General features: G+C 33.9%; 1 long non-coding RNA gene across 3 annotated transcripts in view; it reads left to right on the plus strand.

Moving 5' to 3' along the window:
- LOC123384639 overlaps positions 1-22,248 on the plus strand; it is a 491,342-nt gene that overhangs the window by 351,329 nt on the left and 117,765 nt on the right. The window contains exon 4 of one of the 3 annotated variants that reach the window (XR_006596057.1): positions 17,051-17,147. The exons of the other annotated variants lie outside the window; for them this stretch is intronic. This is a non-coding gene — a long non-coding RNA (uncharacterized LOC123384639). The remainder of the gene's footprint in view (positions 1-17,050; positions 17,148-22,248) is intronic. 3 annotated transcript variants of the gene reach the window in all.

Raw genomic sequence — 22,248 nt, forward strand, 5'->3', positions numbered from 1 at the left:
ACTTGAGTTTTTAATTTGATTTATATCCTTGTCACATAGGATCATGAATGTATTTCAATATTAAAAAATGTTATTTTTCATCTCAGACATATTTTCTTCTATGTAACCAGTCATTGTTTATGTTGTAACTGTAGAAAGCAAATTTTGAATTTTCTACAACCCAGGGTTATATTCATAACAGTTAGAAATAAGTTTTCCTTTGGCTTTTATATACACTGTTTCCACATGGTAAATAAAGATTTTATATACCATATGAGGAGTTTTGAAAGCTGCATTTTAGAATAAATTTAAATTTATTAACATAGATATTCAAATCATCATTCAAAACAGGATCCCAGGATAAGAGTCACATTGTACACATACCTCCAGTATAGACACGTGCATTCTAAATCTGGTAATCAGTCACCTTACTCATATACCATGTTCAAAGTGCTAAATTATGTTTCATAGACACGTCACATTATGAATAGTCTAGTCAATTAAGTAAGACATGTATGACATAAGGAGGCATTTCCTTAGTATAAGAAAATAGCAAAAACATTCAGATATGAGAGAAATGCCAACTAATATTTGTTAAGTATTTACTATGTGTCAGCAATTTTGCGTGTTTTAACTCATCTTCCCTGCAGTCTGTGTGTGTGCGTGTGTGTGTGTGTGTGTGTGTGCATGTGCACATGTATGTGCACTTTGGTCGTCTTTTGTCAGATGAGGATATTGGCAGAGAAAAGTTAACTTCCTGAAGATACACTAGCAAGAAGTAAAAGTTTAACCTGGCCATGGCAGAAAGCCAGATGTCCAAAGAAACATAGGACTGTGGATCTAAGGTGGTAGGTTGGCACAATATCATAAAATACTTTAAATAAAAATTTAAGATGTTTTGAATCAAATAATAATAAAACGAGTCATTTTAGATAATAATCCTTCAGATATGAATTTTATTATCCTGGATGGTAAGTCATGGATTCCTATTAACCTTGTAAAGCTTGGAACTTTCCAGTTCCCAGTGGCACATTCTTTTGATAATTTTTTTTTTCTTTGGTAGGACTGATATCTTCTAAGTATGCCATTCTTCTTAACCCTAAAATCTCCTGATAAATGTCTTACTTGCTTTCTGCCTGCATTTACAAGTGATTATCTGCTACCCGTTAAAAAAAAAGCTCTAAGGAGATAGGTAAGATGGTGAGAGTGATATGATAAAAAAAGATATATCCAGGAAAGATACGATATAAAAATGAAAATTCAGAATTTCATTGCAGATGTGATAATGTACACTTAAAAAATGCTCAACATCACTCATCATCAGGGAAATACAAATCAAAACCAGAGTGAGATACCACCTCACAACCAGTCCGAATGACTAAAATTGACAACTCTGGCAACAACAGATGTTGGTGAAGATACAGAGAAAGAGGATCTCTTTTGCACTGTTGATGGGGATGAAAACTGGTGAGGCCGCTCTGGAAAACAGTCTGAAGGTTCCTCAAAAAATTAAAAATAGAACTACCCTATGACCCAGCAATTTCACTACTAGGTATGTATCCAAAGATACATGTGATGTTTCAAAGGGGCACATGCACCTTAAATGCTTATAGCAGCACTATCAACAATAGCCTAAATATGGAAAGAGCCCAAATGTCCATCAACAGATGAATGGCTAAAGAAGATATGATATATATATATATATATATATATATATATATATATACACACACACACACACACACACACACACACACACACACACACACAATGGGATATTATTTAGCAACCAAAAAGAATGAAATATTGCCATTTGCAACAACATGGATGGAACTAGAGTGTGTTATGTTAAGTTAAATAAGTCAGAGAAAGACAAATATATGACTTCACTCATGTGGAATTTAAGATACAAAACAGATGAATATAAGGAAGAGAGCAAAATAATATAAAAACAGGGAGGGGGACAAAACCATAAGAGATTCTTAAATATAGGGAACAAACAGGGTTGCTGGAGGGTTTGTGGGTGGGGTGATGGGCTAAATGGGCAAGGGGCATTAAGGAAGACGCTTGCTGGGATGAGCACTGGGTGTTATATGTAGGGGATGAATCACTGGATTGTACTCCTGAAATCATTGCACAATACGCTAACTAACTTGGATGTAAATTTAAAAAATAAATAATTAAATAGAAAATATGTATTATATATAGTGTATCTTATGCATGTATATACATATTTTCCAGCACTGCTCTTAATATACATCATTAAGTAGATTTCTACGTTTGAAAATATTACATTGCTTTTGTAATTTGATCTTTTATATTCTAATTTTAATTAGGTATACAAAGTAAGTTTTAATATCCACAAGTGAATTAAGAAAAAAAAATACTATTGTACTCTCTATTCTAGTGTTCTTTATGTATATAAGGGATATCCTACAAAGATTCTCACTGGAAAAGAGCCCCATAATACCAGCACTTCAGGGTATTCATTAGCCTGGAATCCTTTAGGCAGAAATTCTTATCTTTGACCTATGGACCCCCATGAGGCCATGAGAAGACTTCAGCTTGTTTTTTTAATCCTTTGAAACCTTATGCAAGAATGAAAGTTTATATGCTTTTTTCATTGCTTTTCTTAGAGATTCTTAAAAGTTTACATGTAAAAAAACAAATGTCAAAAGTTACTACTGGAAACCAGGATACTCCTAAAAGGGAAGACTGACCTGAAACATGACTGATTTATTTTTAATTCACACAGACAACGATATTGCTTTCCAATCACAGGGCTGCAACTCGCTTATTGAAGACCTTTTTGCTTCAAGCGAGTTAATGAAGGTATCAACCACTGCAAACTAGATTTTGAATCAATATAAGTTACATTGTATGCCTCTAGAATTATCGGTCCTTGACAACTCCCTGACCTAGTTAATATTATTGAGACCTGGTTCCCTAAATGCACGTGTTAGTGATTTACTTGTTGTCTCCTCCTCTCCTCCTCAGTACTCAGTGGACTGTTTACAAAGGACTTGTCCTTGATTAAATCTTATTCATCTTTAGAAATACTAGAATGCAATGGAGATCTAAAGAAAGTAGATAACAAAAACCATTACATGGGATTTTGAGTATGCAGACACCACATAGGTAATTTCTTTCTTTGGCATCCAAAATTCAGTGCCTTGACACAACTGAATGCTGTTCTTCGTAATACTGTCACTCGGGTCAATACTTTGTTATATAGGTTTCCTCCTGGTTCAGGAAACTTCCTGCCTGGATATGTTCACCGGTCTAAGAGCATAGGATAATATTGTTTGAAATTAGCTGGATGATTTCAGTCTTGTGAACAGTCTATTTGGAAATAACAGGTCCTAATGTTTTTAATTTTTATAATTATCTGATTGAGCTATTTTTTGTAAAAATAAAACTGAAAAATTGGCAAACTCTCCTAAAATGTAGTGAAATATAATCCTAAAACTAAATCGATTTCAGTTCTTATGTGTTGAGGCTCCACTATAAGTGGAATGTTAATCCAACACAGAACATTGTGTGTGCCTTGACTCTCGGAAGATCATAAGAATGCAAAATAGATTTTACAAATTTTTCTGAGCAGTGGCTGCATTTCCAAAGAGCGGAGATTAGAATGTGTGTGTATCTCATGTTAAATTCTCCTTGGGGCGCCTGGGTGGCGCAGTCGTTGAAGCATCCGACTTCAGCCAGGTCACCATCTCGCGGTCCGTGAGTTCGAGCCCCGCGTCAGGCTCTGGGCTGATGGCTGGGAGCCTGGAGCCTGTTTCCGATTCTGTGTCTCCCTCTCTCTCTGCCCCTCCCCCATTCATGCTCTGTCTCTCTCTGTCCCAAAACTAAATAAACGTTGAAAAAAAAATTAAAAATAAATTCTCCAAATCCATCATTTACCATCATTTAGTATTAAAAACCAAATTATCAAAAAAGAGAAACAACTAAGAGTCTATTAGGAGGTATAATTTTACACACTGTAAAGGTGACAAAATAGAAAACGATAGCAAGGAGACTCAGCTATCTTTATCATGACAAAAGATGGGACAGGGGTTAAAAAACTCTCTTGATTATTAGGACTGTAGAGTAGTACTCACTCAGATTTAAGGTTTAAATTTATACTACAAATATAGTGCCCCCAAAACCTCCTACAGGGTATATAACCTGAGTGTCCTCACGATTTGCACAAACTCAAATCATGTATTGAAGATAATAACTTCAATCCATCCGTGCAAAAGCAATTTTAATTTAAGATGCATCTCAATCTCAAAAAGTTAGAAATGCAAGTTCCATGTAAGGCCACATAGTGAGCCCCTTCAAGGTTTAGCATAGAAGAATAACACATTCTGAAATATAATTCACTCTAAATTCATTTGGATTTGATCTCAAGAATGGATTATAGATGTAATGATAGAAACAGAAATACCAAATAGGAGATCATCTCACTAATGAAGGAGACTGGTGATGGTGACTCAGACCAGGGTGTCATCAGTATCAGCGGTAAGAAGTAATTAGAATTCATGTGTTCTTGAGATCAGGCCAGCAAGGTTTGCTGATGAACAGAATGTGAGGTGAAGAAAGCAGAATGTGAGGTGAAGAAAGGAATCAAGGATAACTTCAAGTATGTCATGAGCAATGGGAGGAACAGAAATGAAGAAGACTGAGATAGTGTAGGTCTGAGGAGGAAGGACAGGGCTTTGGTTACAAGGGCTTTGGTTGAGATGTGTAGTGGAAATCTAAGCCAAGATGTCAAGTAGGCAGTTGGAGGTACGAGGCAGGAATTCTATAGAGAACTTTGTTCTAGAGATATGATTTGGCTTTTCTTGGCATTTATATAAACCTTTAATACAAGAAGAGACCACTAAAGGAGTAAGCAGAGACCAAGAAGAGAACCAAGAACTAGGTCTGAGACAGTCTGCATAATTTGAAAAAAGATGGAGGAAAAACATGAAGAACTGTTTCAGAGAATGAGCGACATGCATTAGTGGGCTAAATACAATAGTTGTTTATTGATAATAAAGACAAGAATAGATTAGCTATAGTGGTGAGTAGAAAACTGTTGGAATAGATGTCTAGAGATCCTTGTTAAAACTGCTGCTGAAATGCATACAAGAATAAAATGTATCCTGGAAATCTGCGACCTATAATGAATACCAAAGATTTCTTTAATTGTTTATTCATAATACAGGATTTAAGATTAACCATTTTTTTTCTGTGGGAAATATATAGGTATTGTTGGTTGCTAGGGAAAGATGGCATATGTGTGTGTAAGTTACCTGTTTTCAATAACTAGCAATTTAAATAGTCTTATAAAAGAGTAAATAATGCAGTCAAGACGGGGATGAGAATTGACTATGAGGCAATTTAAGACGTTAAATATTTCCCTCGAGTCATCTGGCTACAGATCAACATTATTCTTTCAACTAAGATTAAAATAATAAAACGCCTAAAAGAAAGATGTGGTAATTATAAGAGCTACACAGCAATGAAATTAGAAAAAAAAAGGAAGTGATAGATATTAACAAACAAAGGAAAACAGTGGATGTTCCCATACAAAACTCATCTGGGAAAACAGGTGTTCTGTTTTGCCATGATAGGCTTTCAAGGCCACATCAGGTATATCCCTATTGGCAAATTTGGTAAGAAATTTACATGGCAAAGTACATTTCCCTAATCAGATTCAGAGCGGTCAAATCCTTGATAATTTGTCTCCTCATGCAGATATCCTAAAATGAAATAATTTGCTGCCAGAACAACATGGGCGTATGGTTTACATAGCATTTTCTTTATACTGATAGTACTTCCATTTTAGTCTCATATATCATTTCTTGAAAAACACTTTTTGTTTTCTCACATGTAACAATTGTCTTTATAGATAGGATAGCATAATAAGGATCTCTCTGTCTGTCTGTCTCTCTCTCTCAAAGAAAACAAAAACTAGATATCCTGCAGGATAATGGTCTAAATAAGAATTAGTGGTATTGTAATTTCCACTGAGAAAAATGAAACTGTCCAGTGTTTCTCAATCCTGGTTCTCAACTAGAAGTGATTCTACTTCCAGGGTACATTTGGCAATGTCAGGGGACATTTTTGATTATGAAAATAATTACAGTCCTCAAGAGAGGGAAGCAGTGTACTGGCATCTAGTGTGTAGAGGTCAGGGATGCTTTCAAACCTCCTATAATGACAACTCACCACACAAAAAAATTATGTAGTCCAAAATGTCATTAATGATAAGATTAAGAAACTGTTATTATAGGTAAATCTATGACTAGTTCTTAATCTGTACCCACTTAACAAAATCACAGTTGTTAAAAATCTCTTAACATTGTATGATAGAATGTGATATGATACAATATGATATGCTGAGTTGAACAATGCCCCTCCCCCAAATTCATATCCACTTAGAAACTATTTGGAAATAGTCTTTGTGAATGTAATCAAGTTCAGATGAGGTCATGCTGAATTAGTGTGGGTCCTAAATTCAATAACTAGTGCCCTTTCAAAGAGAGAGGAATTTGGAGAGAGAGAGACAAAGGAGAGACATAACACAGATGGAAGAAGGCCATCTGATGGCAAAGGCAGAAATTGGAGTAATGCAGACGTAAGCCAAGAACACCAAGAATTGTTGGCGACCACCACAGGCTAGAAAGAGACAAGGCAGAATTCTTCCTGGGAGACTTCAGAGGAAAGATAATCCTGCTGACATCTTGATATCAGAATTCTAGCATCCAGAACTTTGAGAGAATAAATTTTGTTGTTCTAAACTACCCAGTTTGTGGTACACTTATGGCAGCTCTGGAAAACTAATACATATGGTATGATATAGAATATGATATATGATGTAATTGCATTGCATATATCATGGTTAGGATTTTCTGATGCTGAGAGTAGGGGAAACAAGGCTCCATGATTCTTTCTCATCACCACTGTAGCTTAAAATTCAGACTGAAATATGTGTTTTGCTAAACCCAGAACACATATAAATCGTTATAAAACTTCTTAAAGTGTTGCTAGTGTTACTGTTTTGCATCAAGAAGTAGCAATATGATAAAGAAGAAAGTATCCTCAGTAAATATTATTACAGAAACTAATTGAATTTTTTAAATTAGGAATCAACATATAGAATGGTTTAGACTTTTGTGAAATTTCTACAGATGTTTTATCAAAAGAAAAGGTGATCTGAGCCACATACTTTTTTTATTAAAATATGTTTTTAAATGTTTGTTTATTTTTGACAGAGAGAGAGAGAGAGAGCATGAGTGAGGGAGGGGCAGAGAGAGAGGGAGACACAGAATCCGAAACAGGCTCCAGGCTCCGAGCTGTCAAGCACAGAGCCCAACGCAAGGCTTGAACTCATGGACCACAAGATCATGACCTGAGCTGAAGCCAGACACTTAACTGACTGAGCCACCCAGGCACCCCAAGTGCCATATACTTTTTAAAGGTGCACTTCCTATCTGAGTGAACATAATATTATGCACATTATTCTATTTTACTGATTTGAATTTAAAAATAAAAGCTAAGGGGCACCTAGGTGGCTCAGTTGGTTGAGTGACCAACTCTGGGTTTAGGCTCAAGTCATGATCCCACGATTGTGGGATTGAACCCCATGTCAGGCTCTGCGCTGAGCATGGAGCCTAATTAAGATTCTCTCTCTCCCTCTCCCTCTGCTCCTCTCCCCTCTCCCTTGCTCCCTCTTTCTCTCTCTCTAAAATAATATATACATTAATTTTATTTTAAATATAAGATTCTTTGATTTATATCTCTACTTTTTTAAACATTTATTTATTTTTGATAGCTCAGCAACTGACACCCTGCTCAAGCCCACATCTATATTATTCTTCATAATCTCAGTGCCTTTAGCAGTGCCTGGCACATACTCAGTCAATAAAAGTATGCTAAGTAGATAAACTCAGGCTTTAAGCTGTGATGATTTTATAATACCTTAATCCTGTAATATGCCAAGAAAAGCCTAGAATAATAACTATTGCTATACCTTTTGCAACAAACATGAAATAGAACTTATCCATGGGTGTATTAAATGATAACTTAAGTAAGCTTCACTGGTCATGTTCAACAAACAAAAAAACCATCTATAACTTGTTATGTCTGTATTAAAATATCATTTTTAAGTAATATTAAAAGGAGGTGAATTTTATAGCCTTTCGAGCTTCTATGAAAACTTAAAATTTGAATTTATTTTAGTAATATAGTTTTGAGGAGATAATAGCTGGCATTAACTGAAATAACAAAGTAAAAATAAAGTTGTAATTCAGAGAAAAAATGATAGAAAGATGAATAGACTGTATTTGCCTAATGTTTTAAAGTGGAAAATACTTATCAAAATTAGAGTCCCCAGATGAATATGGTCATTATTATCCAATTGTTGAATAGATACTGAAGATAATTTCCAAATATAAAATCATTATTTAAAAAGAAATGAAAAATATATTTAAATTAGCTGAAATCATTGCATTATTTAGGGAATAAAAAAACGATTTAGACTTCTCAAAAACCATTTAATCATATGCATTTCTATAATATATCAACAACTTTTTGTTAGCTTCTAAATGGTATCTTTCCGGGGCGCCTGGGTGGCTCAGTCGGCTAAGCGGCCGACTTCGGCTCAGTCATGATCTCACGGTCCGTGAGTTCGAGCCCCGCGTCGGGCTCTGTGCTGACAGCTCAGAGCCTGGAGCCCGTTTCAGATTCTGTGTCTCCCTGTCTCTCTGCCCCTCCCCTGCTCATGCTCTGTCTCTGTCTCAAAAATAAATAAACGTTAAATGGTATCTTTCCTGTTCTAAATACTGGTAATTTAATTTTTCAGAAATAATAGGATGACAGTAGACAATATCATAACATTGTTCACATTTTGAGACAATTGTTTACTGCATTTCTATTAAGAAAGAATAAGATAATACTTTTAGCAAAGAAATGCAGAACAATAAATTTTAGGAATTATGCATGCTTTAAAGGCATGTTGAATCACAAAATTGTATATTTCTATATTGACAGTTGACCTATTTTAGAACAAGATGCAAATCCTATGGCAAATTACACTACCATTCAAAGTGGGTTTCAAAGAGATTTATATTAGCCACATATCAAATAGCTATTTACAGAAATAGTGATCATCACACAGTGTATCTGAGGCTCATGCACAAACGTCTTATAGGAACAATCATTGATGAATTGGCCAAATTAAAGTATATTTCTAATGACATGCCATAGAGCTTTATTATTTTCTAAATTTGATTCAACAGTCACCATAAGACACCTACTTATGTAAAGTACTTTGCTGTATGAATAACAATGAAAAATGTAGAATTCAGCATTTTACATATTATTGCAGTAGTGATATAGTCACAATAGCATGTAATAATAATATATTTTAATGTTAATAGAATTGCATTGACCTTTGCTTGTAGTAAGATAGACATCTTGGCAATCGGCTAATTTCCATATAGGAATTCTAATTATAATAATAATAATGTGTGTGTATATTATTAGAGACCCTAAAAGATAATAGGGAAATCCATTATGGATGGAAATACAGTTCTCTGGTCCAGAAAGTGACACAGTTTCTATAACTACCAGATACCAAGGGACATATAAATCAATGGTAGTGGCCCAGAAATTTAGTACCTTGTCCTGAGTAGAGTGTGAATTTGGATCCAACACCACCTTATATATATCAAGGTCCAAAGAAAGGTTATCTCTCTCAGGCAAAAAGTGAATTAAAAAATTCTCACCGTACAGACAAAAGAGCAAGGGAGATTTTCTGTTTTTTCCCTGGTTCTGAGTAAAGATTGAAACAAAAAAAATGGCTCCCCAGAGAATGTGTTAATATTAACTAGTTCTCATATAATTTGATTATTGACTCTCAAGGAGTCTCAAAAGCTACATGCTTTTTGAAACTTAACACAGGCCTATAGTATTCTTAGGCAATTGATATAAACAAACATAAACCCCCCTAAAAGAAATGCTTCCTCAACATGGTTCTCAAAATATTTCTATAGATAGAATTCCAGGAAATGTGAAATTGTAGTAATAATTGAAAACTGAAAAAAAAACCAAAACTATACAAAATGCAGAAATAAGTAAATGAAGGAGAATTTAAAGAAAATCAGAACCAGATAAATGAACATCTGATTTAATTAAATTACTAAATATAGAAGTATGAAGGATGTTTATTGTGTATATGGAAATTAAAGAGGCAATGGAGAAACTCAAGAAAGGTGCAATACACTGAGGTTAAAACATAGCTACAAGGTCAAACAGCATATTAGGCAATAAGTGACAATAAAACCAATAGGCATATAAAGTAAGGTAAATTACTGAGGTGTAAACAGAAACACAAAAGCTTGGAAAAAATATAGGTATGAAGGTTTAGCAGTAAGGCAGATGAGATGGTCCAAAATATACCTCTTAAGAATTCTAGAAATTAGTAATGACAAGGGAAAGAAAATATCCAAAGAGATAATAGCCCAGACCTTATCATTGTGAGTGAAATATACAATCCCAGAATTCAGAAAAAGAAGGATCTCACACAGGTAATCATACAAAGAAATTCACACCTAGATATATCTTTGTAAAGCCACAGGGTTGCTCATGAAAACAAAAGCCCTTAAAAACAGATGGGGGACAAAAGCTGATTATTAAGTAAAAGAAAATGTATGGACCCTTGAGTTTTCGCTCGCAGTGAGAAGACAGGGAATAATAGTTCCAAATTATTGATGGGAATAATCTGTGTCCTAAAATTGTATGCCAGCAAAACTCTTTCTCCAGAGTATAACCTAAACAAAGACATTTTCTGACCTATATCGAGCCAAAACCATTACTAAAGTGTGAATAAATTTCAAAAGAGGAAAAATCGTAGGAAGAAGCTGGCCATGTTAAAGGAGATTATGTGGGGGCGCCTGGGTGGCTCAGTCAGTTGAGCATCTGACTTCGGCTCAGGTCATGATCTCATAGTTTGTGAGTTCGAGCCCCACGTTGGGCTCTGTGCTGACAACTCAGAGCCTGAAGCCTGCTTCAGATTCTGTGTCTCCCTCTCTCTGCCCCTTCCCTGCTCATGCTGTGTCTTTTTCTGTCTCTCAAAGATGAATAAACATTAAAATTTTTTTTCAAAAAGAGATTATGTGCTAGTAAAATGGTAAATACAGGTTTTTAATCACAATAAAGTTTGAACTAACATAAGTAATATAAAGCAAAAGTAACAAATCCTAATTGGCAGAATTTTAAAAAGTAAGATTAATGTGAGGAAGATACATAAATCATTTTGTATAAACTAGAATAGGTGTGCTCCCAATTATTGCATCCTAGATTCCTTTTTTTGGTTCAGGAAAGGAGTAAACTACTGATTCATTTTAGAATATGCTAAACTACACTTAGTGAAGTGTCCAGGGTAATCATTAAAGTAACAAAAACATTGTGTATCTTCTACATCAATGGTGTGGAAAAAGGAAATGAGGAAAATTATAAAGCAATCAAAGGAAGAAATCTGTGTCAGAAAAAAGAAAAGGTGGGATAAATAGAAAGAAAAAATTCAAATATGTCATATTCACAAGATAAATGAATTCAACTAGACTTAGATTGCATTAAAATACTAGATGCCAGGCACCTGGGAGGCTAAGTCGGTTAAGCATCCAAAGCTTGATTTCAGCTCTGGTGAAGACCTCAGGGTTTGTGAGTTTGAGTTCTCTGCTGACAGTGCAGAGCCTGCTTGGGATTCTTTCTCTCTCCCTCTCTCTGCCCCTCCCCCACTTGTACTGTCTCCCTCTCTCTCTCAAGGTGAATAAAATAAATTAAAAAAAAAAATACTAGATGCAGCATACAGGAGAAACACCAGTGCACACGGTGGAAAGAAAAAGGATGGAATATTACTTTGCTAGGACTGCCATAATAAAGTACCAAAGACTGGGTTGTTTAAACAACAAAAATTTATATTCTCACAGATATAGAGCCCAGAAATTCAAAGTCAAGGTGTTGGCATGGTTGTTTTTTTCTGAGGGCCACAAGAAAGAACGTGTTCCAGGCCTCTCTTCTTGCCTTATGGATGGTCATTGTCCCCCGGTGTCTTCATATATCCTCTTTTCTCTGTATAGGTCTATTTGAATTTCCTCCTCTAATGAAGACACTAGTCACATTATATTAAGGCCCACCCTAATGACCTCATTTTAACTTAATTACTTCTTTGAAGACCTTGTTTTGAAATAGAGTCATGTTCTGAGGTTCTGACGGTTAAAACTTCAACATTGTTAATTTTAAGGGACATGAGTTAGCCCGTAACAGGTAGAAAAAGACATACTACAGAAATATTAAAAAATAAGCTCTATAGTTACATTAATAACAAAAGAAGCTAAGACCTTAGACAAATTGTATTTCTAATGATAAAGGGACTATCTTATGGTTTAAGACTCAGTTCACTATAAGGTATGATAATTTTTCAGTTGCACGCACCTAATGAAATCCTTTCAAAGTATTAGAACACAAAAGGAAATCAATAAATTTACCAAAATTGTCTAATATTTTTTAACATACCTCTTCCAGCCATTCATTAATCAAACATAAAAAGTCAGTAAGAGTAAAGAAAAAATTATGCAATTAACAAAATTAAATGGACATGTCTAGGACTGAGAACTTAACAATTAGTGACAATATATATTTTCTTAAACACATCTGAAACAGTTCTATCCACTGAGAAATATCCATTTATACCATATATCAAGTTTCAACAAATTTTTGATGAGATGGATCACATAGGCCACATATTTTGGCCATAAAAAATTATACCATAAATATCAAAAGGATGAGACTATTATAAATTAATAGAATGTTAACCCATAGATGGATAAAATAAAGAGAAATTAGGAAAAAAAACGTAGCATTGAAATACAACAAAAATACTACATATCAAAACTTTTATATAAAATATATATATGAAATATATCTATCTCTATAGTAAATGTATAGAGAGCCACAGTCATTATTATAATTCTAAAATCCAAAGGCTCTATTTTTAATGTTGACACCAAAATCTTCTCTTAAAGAGCTGAAGTCTTGAACTTTATTTGACTTTCATATATTTCAATTCATCCTCAAAGTTTTCTTTACCAAATTATGTCTTCCAAATTTTAACTGTGAATTCTATGTGTTCCCTATGTTTAAAAGAACCATATACACTGTATGTTTCTGTCAGCTAGTTCCACTAATAAAGAACTTAACAACTTGTATTCAAGTTTGACTGTATCACAATACCCAGTTTCATTCCTTGTTTCAGAAATCATTGATATCCCTATGCATGCCCATGGCTTTTCAATACGCTCTTGTATATTTTATCTTTACCCTATTGCTCTTATTTCCAATATGATGTCCCTGCTTCCCTGAAAGACAGTTATTTTAATGTGCTTAGTACTATTATTTCTTCATATTGTTTTCAGTTATTTGTTCAATTTCCCTATTCTAACTTGTTAAACTTAATGTGTATTTTTTTAAATCAGTTATTCTCTTTGGGAGAAAGGTAATCAACAACAGTGTTTTAAATACTTCCTAACGTATGTCTCACCAACCATTTTGTTATTGCCATTTTTATTACTGAAATGTTATTTTATTATTAAAATTGTTAAAATATATTTATTATTGCTTAGTTTAAGTATTGGCTTTTTTGCCTAATATTTTATAGGATATATAATTGAGGTTCCAAGTATAAGGATTGCTATTAGCTATGTAGTTTATATCCAGTTTAAATCCAGTTTATATCCAGGTTAAATCCAGTTTTGATTTATAATTAATTCATTTGTGGTCAAAGAACACAACATATACAATGCTGATTCTTCAAAGGTATTTAGAATATCATTATGAATTTAATGTTATTAATTTTATAAATATTTGATGTGAGGTTAAATAAATTTACATTGTGTAATTGTAGCACATAAGAGCAAAACACAAAGATGCAAATTTAAAATTGAGATAAAAGGGCACCTGGGTGGCTCAGTTGATTAAGTGTCAGACTCTTGATTTCAACTCAGGTCATGATCTTACAGTAGGTGGGATTGAACCCCACGTTGTTGCCGGGCTCTGTGCTGACAACATGGAACCTACTTGGGATTCTCTCTCTCCCTCTCTCTGCCCCTCCCCTCCTCATGCATGTGCAGTCTCTCTCACTCTCTCAGAATGAACTTTAAATGAACTTAAGTTCTTTAAATGAACTTAAAAAAAAATAAAAAAATAAAATTGAGAAAAAAATGTCAGATTAATGTGTTTGTGTATAAATTCCATTTCATTATTTTCTCATTCCCTATCTCTTTCACTTATGTCTCTTTTTTTTCTTTAAATGCATGTTAAAATATCTTACTACAAATATTGATTCATGTACCTGTATCTCTTGTTCTGCTAGCTGTTGTTGTTTGTACTTTGAGATCAAGTTGTTAGATACATGTGTTTGTACTTTTTAATTTGTTTCTTTACTAGTATTTTTACACTTGAATTTATAGCATTTCTCTTTAGTATTTATCAAATCATGATTTTTTTTCACTGTATATGTTTAAAAAATTGCTTGCACGGCCTTTGTTTGTTTATATTTTTCCGGTGTATAGTTTCCATTCCTGTATTTTTTTATGATTTCTTTTTTGAGGTGAAATTCATATAACAAAAAATTAACTGTTTTAAAGTGGCCAATTCAGTTAAATTCAGTACATTCACAATGTTGTGCAGCAACTAGTCATATCTGCTTCCAAAAAATGTCATCAATCCCGAAAGAAACCACATACTTACTAGTTACTCTCCATTACCTCTCCCTAAGGACTTGGCAATCGTTGATTTGCTCTCTGCCTCTACGGATTTACCTACTGTAGATACTTCATGTAAGTGGATGATAAAATATGTAACACATTGTTTCTGGTTTCTGTCACCAAAAATAATGTTTCTAGGTTCATACATGTTGTATGTCATATCTTAGTATATGGCTGAATTATATTCCATTGTATGTATATTCCACATTTTATTTTTTCATTCATCTGTTGATAAACATTTGGGTTGATTCCACTTTTTGATTACTATGAGCAGTGATGTCCTGAACATGCATGTGCGTGTATTTGTCATCCATTTTGATTGTGTGTGTGTGCGCGCGTGTGTGTCTATGTGTACAGCTAGGAGTGAAATTGCTGGATCATTTGATAATTCTGTATTTAACTATTTGAGGTACTGCCAAAAATCATTTTCCACAATAACTGAATCACTTTATATTCCCATCAGCAATGTAAAAAGTTTCTAATTTCAGGTCCTCAAAAACACTGGTTTCCTTTTTGATTGTAGCTGTACCAGTGTGTGTGTGAGTGACATATTATTGTGCTTTTGATTTGTATTTTCTTAACGACTAATGATGTTAAGCGTTTTTTATATGGTTGTTGGAAATTTTTATATTTTCTGTGGAGAAACATCTATTTAAATTTCACCTACATCTAAACTGGATTTTTATGTTTTTGTTGTTGAGTTGTAAGAGTTCTTTGTTCTGGATACTAGATATTATCATATATATGATTAGCAAATTGTTTCTCCCATTTGTTACGTTGTGCATTCGCTTTCTTAATAATATGCTTTTATACACAAAAGTTTTTAATTTTGATGAAGTCAAAATTATCTGTTTTTTTCCTTTTATATTTTCTTTTTTTTTCCTTTTTCCTTTTCTGTTTATATTTTTGGTGTCATATCTAAGAATTAATTGTCAAATTGAAGGTCATGAGGATTAGCCCCTGTGTTTTCTTTTAACAGTTTTACTATGAGTTTTAGCTTTTGGACAGTTTAGTCTATTTGCATTTAAAATAATTACTGGTCAGGAAAGACTTCTGTCATTTTATCATATGATTTCTGTATGATATATACCTTTTGGTGTTCCTCATTTTCTCTATCACTAGCTTCTTTGTGTTTTATTTATTTTTTTGTAGTATATCTTTTTAGTTCCCTCTTATTTCCTTTTGTGTTTTTTAGATATTTTCTTAGTGATTACCATACAGAGTAACAACCCATATTTATACCAATTGACTTTGAATTGGTATCAACTTAGCTTGAATAGCATAAAAACACTTCCACTCTATATAGCTCCTTATCATGTTATTTCATAAATACATTCTTAAACATTATGTGACTATTAATTTGGCTTTATAATTATTGTTTTATGCTTTGTCTTTTAAATTATATGGAAATGAAAGGAAGTTTTTCAGTCCAAAAATACAGTAGTGGTTTTTACTTTTACCTATGTGATTATCTTCACCAGAGTTCAATATTTCTTCATATGCTTAGAGTTACTGTCTACTGTCTGACACTGAAAGATAATAGCATTTCTTGCAGGGTGGGTCTCCTAGTGACCAAATGTCTCAACCTTTGTTTACTGGGAATGCTTTAATTTCTGATTGATTTTTGAATGTTAGTTTTGCTATTACTGGTTGCCACTAATCTCTCTTGGCACTTTGAAAATATTACACCAATCACTCTTGTCTCCATGGTTTCTGATAAGAACATTGCTATGAATTGTATTAAGGGTACTTTGGGATGACTTGCTTCTCCCTTATTGCTTTCAGGATTCTGTTTATCTTTGGCTTTTCACATTTTGATTGTAATGGATTTCAGTGTGGATTTCTTTGCATGTTTTGAACTATTGAGGTTCTAAATGTGTATTTGTCATTAATCAAATTGAGAATTTTTTGGTCATCCTTTTTTCAAGCAATTTTTCTGTTCTTTCTTTTTCTTTCTTTCTTCTGCTCTCTGGTTATTCCTAAGTTTTTATTATTTTTGGTGTTATTTTAAATGGAATTGTTTTCTTAGTTTCCTTTTCAGATTGTTCACTGTTAGCGTATAGAAATATAACCAATTTTTGTATGCTGGTTTTTTGTCCTGCAACTTTGCTGAATTTGTTTCTTGTTAGATTTCATTTGGAAGCTTCAAATATCTTTTCCCACTTGATAGGTTGTATTTTAGTTTTGTTGATTGTTTCATTTGCTGTGCAGAAGCTTTTTAGTTTAGTCTCAATAGTTTATTTTTGCATTTGTTTCTCTTGCCTTAGGAAACATATCTAGAAAAATGGTTCCATGGCCAGTATCAGAGAAGTTACTGCCTATGCTCTCTTCTAGAATTTTTATGGATTCAGATCTGACATTTAGGTGAGATCACATTTACTCACATTTAATCCATTTTGAATTTATTTATGTATATAGTATAAAAAAGTAGTCCATCTTTATTCTTCTGCAGGTAGCCATCTAGTTTTCCCAACACCATTTGTTGAAGAGATGTTTTTCCATTGTATATTTCTGCCTCCTTTGTCAAAGACTAATTGACCATATAGTTGTGCTTTACTTCTAGGATGTCTGTTCTGTTGATCTATGTGTGTGTTTTTGTGACAATACTATATTTTTATGATGACTATAGCTTTGTAACATATTTTAAAATCTGGGGTTGTGATACCTCCAATTGTCTTCTTTTTGAAGATTAATTTGACTATTTGGGGTCTTTTGTGGTTTCATGCAAATTTTAGTATGATTTGTTCTAGCTGTGTGAAAAATTTGTTGGTGTTTTGAAAAGGATAGTTTTAAATCTGTGGTATGAACATTTTAATGACATTTGTTCTCCCAATCCATGAGCATGGAATATCTTTCCATCTATTTGTGTTGTCTTTAATTTCTCTCATCAATGTCTTCTAGGTTTTCAGAGTACAGGTCTTTTGTCTCCTTGGTTAAGTTTATTCCTAGGTATTTTATTATGTTTTATGCAATTGTAAATGGGACTGTTTTCTTAATTTCTTTTTCTGCTACTTCATTTTTAGTGTGCAGATATGCAACAAATTTCTGCATATTGATTTTATATCCTGTGATCTTATTGAATATCAGTTTTAGTAGTTTTTTTTTTTTTGGTGGAGTCTTTACAGTTTTCTATCTATAGAATTGTCTGCCAATTGTGAAAGTTAAACTTCTTCCTTACCAATTTAAATGTATTTTATTTCTTTTTGTTTTCTGATTGCTGTGGCTAGGACTTCCTGTACTCCATTGAATAAAAGTGGTAAGAGTGGATATTTTTGTCTTGTTCCTCATCTTAGGGGAAAACTCTGTTTTTCACCATTGAGTATGATTTCAGGTGTGGATTTTTCATATGTGGCCTTCATTATGCTGAGGTATATTCTCTCTAAATCTATTTTATTGAGTGTTTTTTTTTTGATAATGAACAGATGTTGTACTTTGTCAAATGCTTCTTTTGCATCTATTGAAATGATCATGTGGTTTTATCCTTTCTCTTATTGATGTGATTTATCACATTGAGTGTTTTGTGAATATAGAGCCACCCTGATATTTCAGGAATAAATGTCACTTAATCTTGATGAATGACTTTTTAACATACTGTTGGATCCATTTTGCTCATATTTAGTTGAGGGATTTTGCATCTATGTTCATCAGAGGTATTGGCTATAGTTCTCTTTTTTTGTACTATCTTTATTTGATTTTAGTATCAGAGTAATGTTGGCCTCATAAAATGAATTTGGAAGCTTTCTTTTCTATATTTTTTAAATAGCTTGAGAATAGGTATTAACTGTCTTTTAAATGTTTGGTAGTGTTCACCTGTGAAGACATCTGGTCCTGGATTTTTATTGGGAATTTTTTGACTACTGATTCAATTTTGTTGATGATAATTGGTTTGTTCAAATTTTATTTTTCTTCCTGATTCAGTTTTGGAAAGTTACATATTTCCAGTTATAGGTTTAGTTTCTAGTCTGTTTATTTATGTTCTAATCTTTATTATTTCCTTCCTCCTACTGGCTTTGGGTTTGTTTGTTCTTTCTTTTCTACCTCCTTTTTGTGTATGGTTAGGTTGCCTATTTGAGAAATTGCTTGCTTCTTGAGGTAGGCCTGTATTGAAATAAACTTCCCTTTTAGAACATCTTTTCCTACCTCCCAAGGATTTTGGATAGTTGTGTTTTCATTTTAATTTGTGTCCATGTAACTTTTTTTATTTCCTCTTTGATTTCTTGATTGACCTATTCATTGTTTAGTTGCACATTATTTAACCTCCATGTTTTGTGTTCTTTCCAGAGTTTTTCATATGGTTGGTCTCTATTTTCATAACATTGTGGTCAGAAAAAATGCATGGTATGACATCAGCCTTTTTAAAATTTTTTAGTATTTGTTTTGTGGTCTAATATTCTGTAGAATGTTCCACGTGCACTTCAAAAAAGCTATATTCTGTTGTTTTGTAATGTAATGTTCTGAATATATCTCGTACTTCCCTTTGGTCCAATGTGTCACTCAAAGCCATTATTTTCTTGTTGATTTTCTGTTTGGATGATCTATCCATTGATGTTAGTGGGCAGTTAAGGTCTCCTACTATTATTGTATTACTATTGATTAATTTCTTTATGCTTGTTTTTAGCTGCTTTATGTATTTGGATGATCCCGTGTTCACTGCTTAAATATTTGCCGTTGTTACATTTTATTATTGAATTGTTTCCTTTATGATTATGTAGTGTCCTTCTTTGCGTCTTGTTACAGTATTTGTTTTCAAGTCTGTTTTGTCAGAGTGGCATCTGGTTGGCTCAGTTGGTAGAGCATGAAACTCTCAATAACAAGATAGTGAGTTCAAGCCCCACACTGCGCAAGGAGCCTACTTAAAATCTATTTTGTCAGATATAAATATTGCTGTCCTGGCTTTCTTTCCATTTCCATTTGCATGATGAATGATTTTCTATTCCTTCACTTTCAATCTGCATTTGTCTTTAGGTCTGAAAAGAGTCTCTTGAACTGGGCATGTAGATGGGTGTTGCTTTTTTATCCATTCCATCACCCTATGTCTTTTGATTGAAGTATTTAATCCATTTACATTCAAAGTAATTATTGATAGGCTTTTTGCCATTTTGTTGCTTGTTTTATGGTTGTTTTTGTAGTTCTCTATGTTCCTTTCTTCCCCCCCTCCTTCTCTCACATTTTGCTGTTTTTTAGTGATATACTTGGATTCTTTTCTCTTTATTTTTTGTATACATATTACAATTTTTTTAAAAAAGTTTATTTTTGAGAGAGAGAGGAGAGAGAGTGCAAGTGGGGGAGGGGCAGAGAGAGAGAGAGAGACACAGAATCTGAAACAGGATCCAGGCCCTGAGCTTTCAGCACAGAGCCCGACACGAGGCTCGAACTTGGGAACAGCGAGATTATGACCTGAGCAGAATTTGGACACATAATCGACTGAGCCACCCAGGCACCCCTAGCAGTTTTTTATTTGGTGTGGTTATTGGATTTATATATAACATCTTATGCATATAGCAATCTGTATTTACTTGATGACTGTTTAAGTTTGAACACATTTTAAAAGCACTACATTTTTACTTCTCTCTTCCACATTTTAGGTAGATGGCATTGTACTTTACATCTTTTTATCTTGTGAATCCCTTGACTGATTTTTGTAGATATACTTAATATTACTGCTTTTATGCTTCTTACTTTTCTTACTCCTGCTTATGGTATTTCCTTTCCACTCAAAGAGTCCACTTTAACATTTCTTATGGGGCTGGTTTAGTATGATGAACTCCTTTAAATTTGTCTGGGAAACTCCTTACCTCTCCTTTAGTTCTGAATAATAACCTTGCTGGATAGAATGTAGAGTTTTCTTATTTGAAGATTCTTTTTTCCTTTCTTTGAATATTTCACGGCTTTGTGGACTTCAAAATTTCCCCTGAAAAATTAGCTGATTGCTTATGTAGTTTCCTGTATATGTAACTCATTTATTTTCTTTTGCTACTTTTAAAAATCTCTATCACTACTTTTTTGCCATTTTAATTAATATGTGACTTGGTGGGGAGCTCCTTGTGTTGATTTTATTGGGGGCTTTCTGTGCCTCGTGGATTGGGATTTCTGTTTTCTTCCCCAGATTCGGGAAGGTTTCAGCTATTATTTCTTTAAATATGTTTCCTTTCCCCTTTTCTCTTTTCCTCTTTGATTGCTGTGATACTTGATGGTGTCACTGAGTTCATGAATCCATTTTCATTTTATATTATTTTTTTTCTTTCGTCATAATTTGATTGCTTTCCCTTACTCTCTCCTCTAGGTTGCTGATCTGTTCTTCTGCTTCCTCTAGTTTACTATTTATTCCAGCTAGTGCATTTTTAATTTCAGTTATTGAATTCTTCTTCTCTGATTAGTTATTTTTAATATTTTCTATCTCTTCATTGAGAGTCTCACTGAGATCCTTTACTCTTCCCAAACCCAGTGAGTATCTTTATAACCATTACTTTAAATTCTCTATCAGGCACATTCCTTATCTCCATCCTTGTTGTGATGTTATCCTGTTCTTTCATTTGGGATATATTTCTCTGTTTCCTCATTTTGTCTGATTCTCTGTGTCTCTTTCTGTGTGTTAGGAAAGTCAGGTAAGTCTCCTGCTCTTGGCGATGGCAGCCTTCTTAAGAAGTGGTCAGGTAGTGCCCTGCAGTTCAATGTTTCTTGTGTACCAGAACCTGGAGCTTCAAGGCTGTCTCCTTTGTGTGTTGCATGCGTCCTACTGTTGTGACTGAGTCACATTTGCCTTCAGTTCAGTTGTCTGCAATGTCTCTCTTTGCCTATTGTGGACATCGTTTGGTCCCTGTGCTGTTAGTGGGCCAGTCTGGGACTACCTTGTGCTTGAGTTGAGTCAGACCAGGCATTTGCCAGAGCTGTCGTGGCACTACAATGCAGGATGCTCTCCCTGTGCTGTGCCCTGAGAAGCTGTCATTGGTGGGCGCGGCCTGCTGTTAGACTGGATGTCTGCTCCCTTCCCTGCTGCAGTGGCTGCAGTGAACTGATATGTGTGGTTTTTCTTCACTTCTCTCCAGAGCACTAGCGGCTCTGAGGTGGTGCTAACCCCTGTCAGGGCTGCTTGCGCATGGCCATGCGTGTGGCACTCTTTGGATGAACTTCTGTCCTATTTTTTAATATTTATTTATTTATATTATTTTTTTAACTCTGTTTTGTTTATTTGATTCTTTTCCCATCATTACTTGACTGGTATTGAAAGAGGTTTATCAAACAATTTTGTTTCTTCTTGTTATCAAATATTTGTTCATATGTACTTCCTATTTATATTTTTAGTTCTCTCTTTGAAAAATTTCTCTCTCTCCCTCTCCCTCTCTCTCTCTCTCGTTGTTTCTATCAAGAGTCTTTACCAAAGATTGATATGGGGAACGTTTTAAACTTTACATATATAGAGAACATAAATATATACTCATGTTCTATTAATACATTGGTTAGGCAT

The sequence above is a fragment of the Felis catus genome, chromosome A1 (genome assembly GCF_018350175.1).
Source record: "Felis catus isolate Fca126 chromosome A1, F.catus_Fca126_mat1.0, whole genome shotgun sequence".
Lineage (NCBI taxonomy): Eukaryota > Metazoa > Chordata > Mammalia > Carnivora > Felidae > Felis > Felis catus.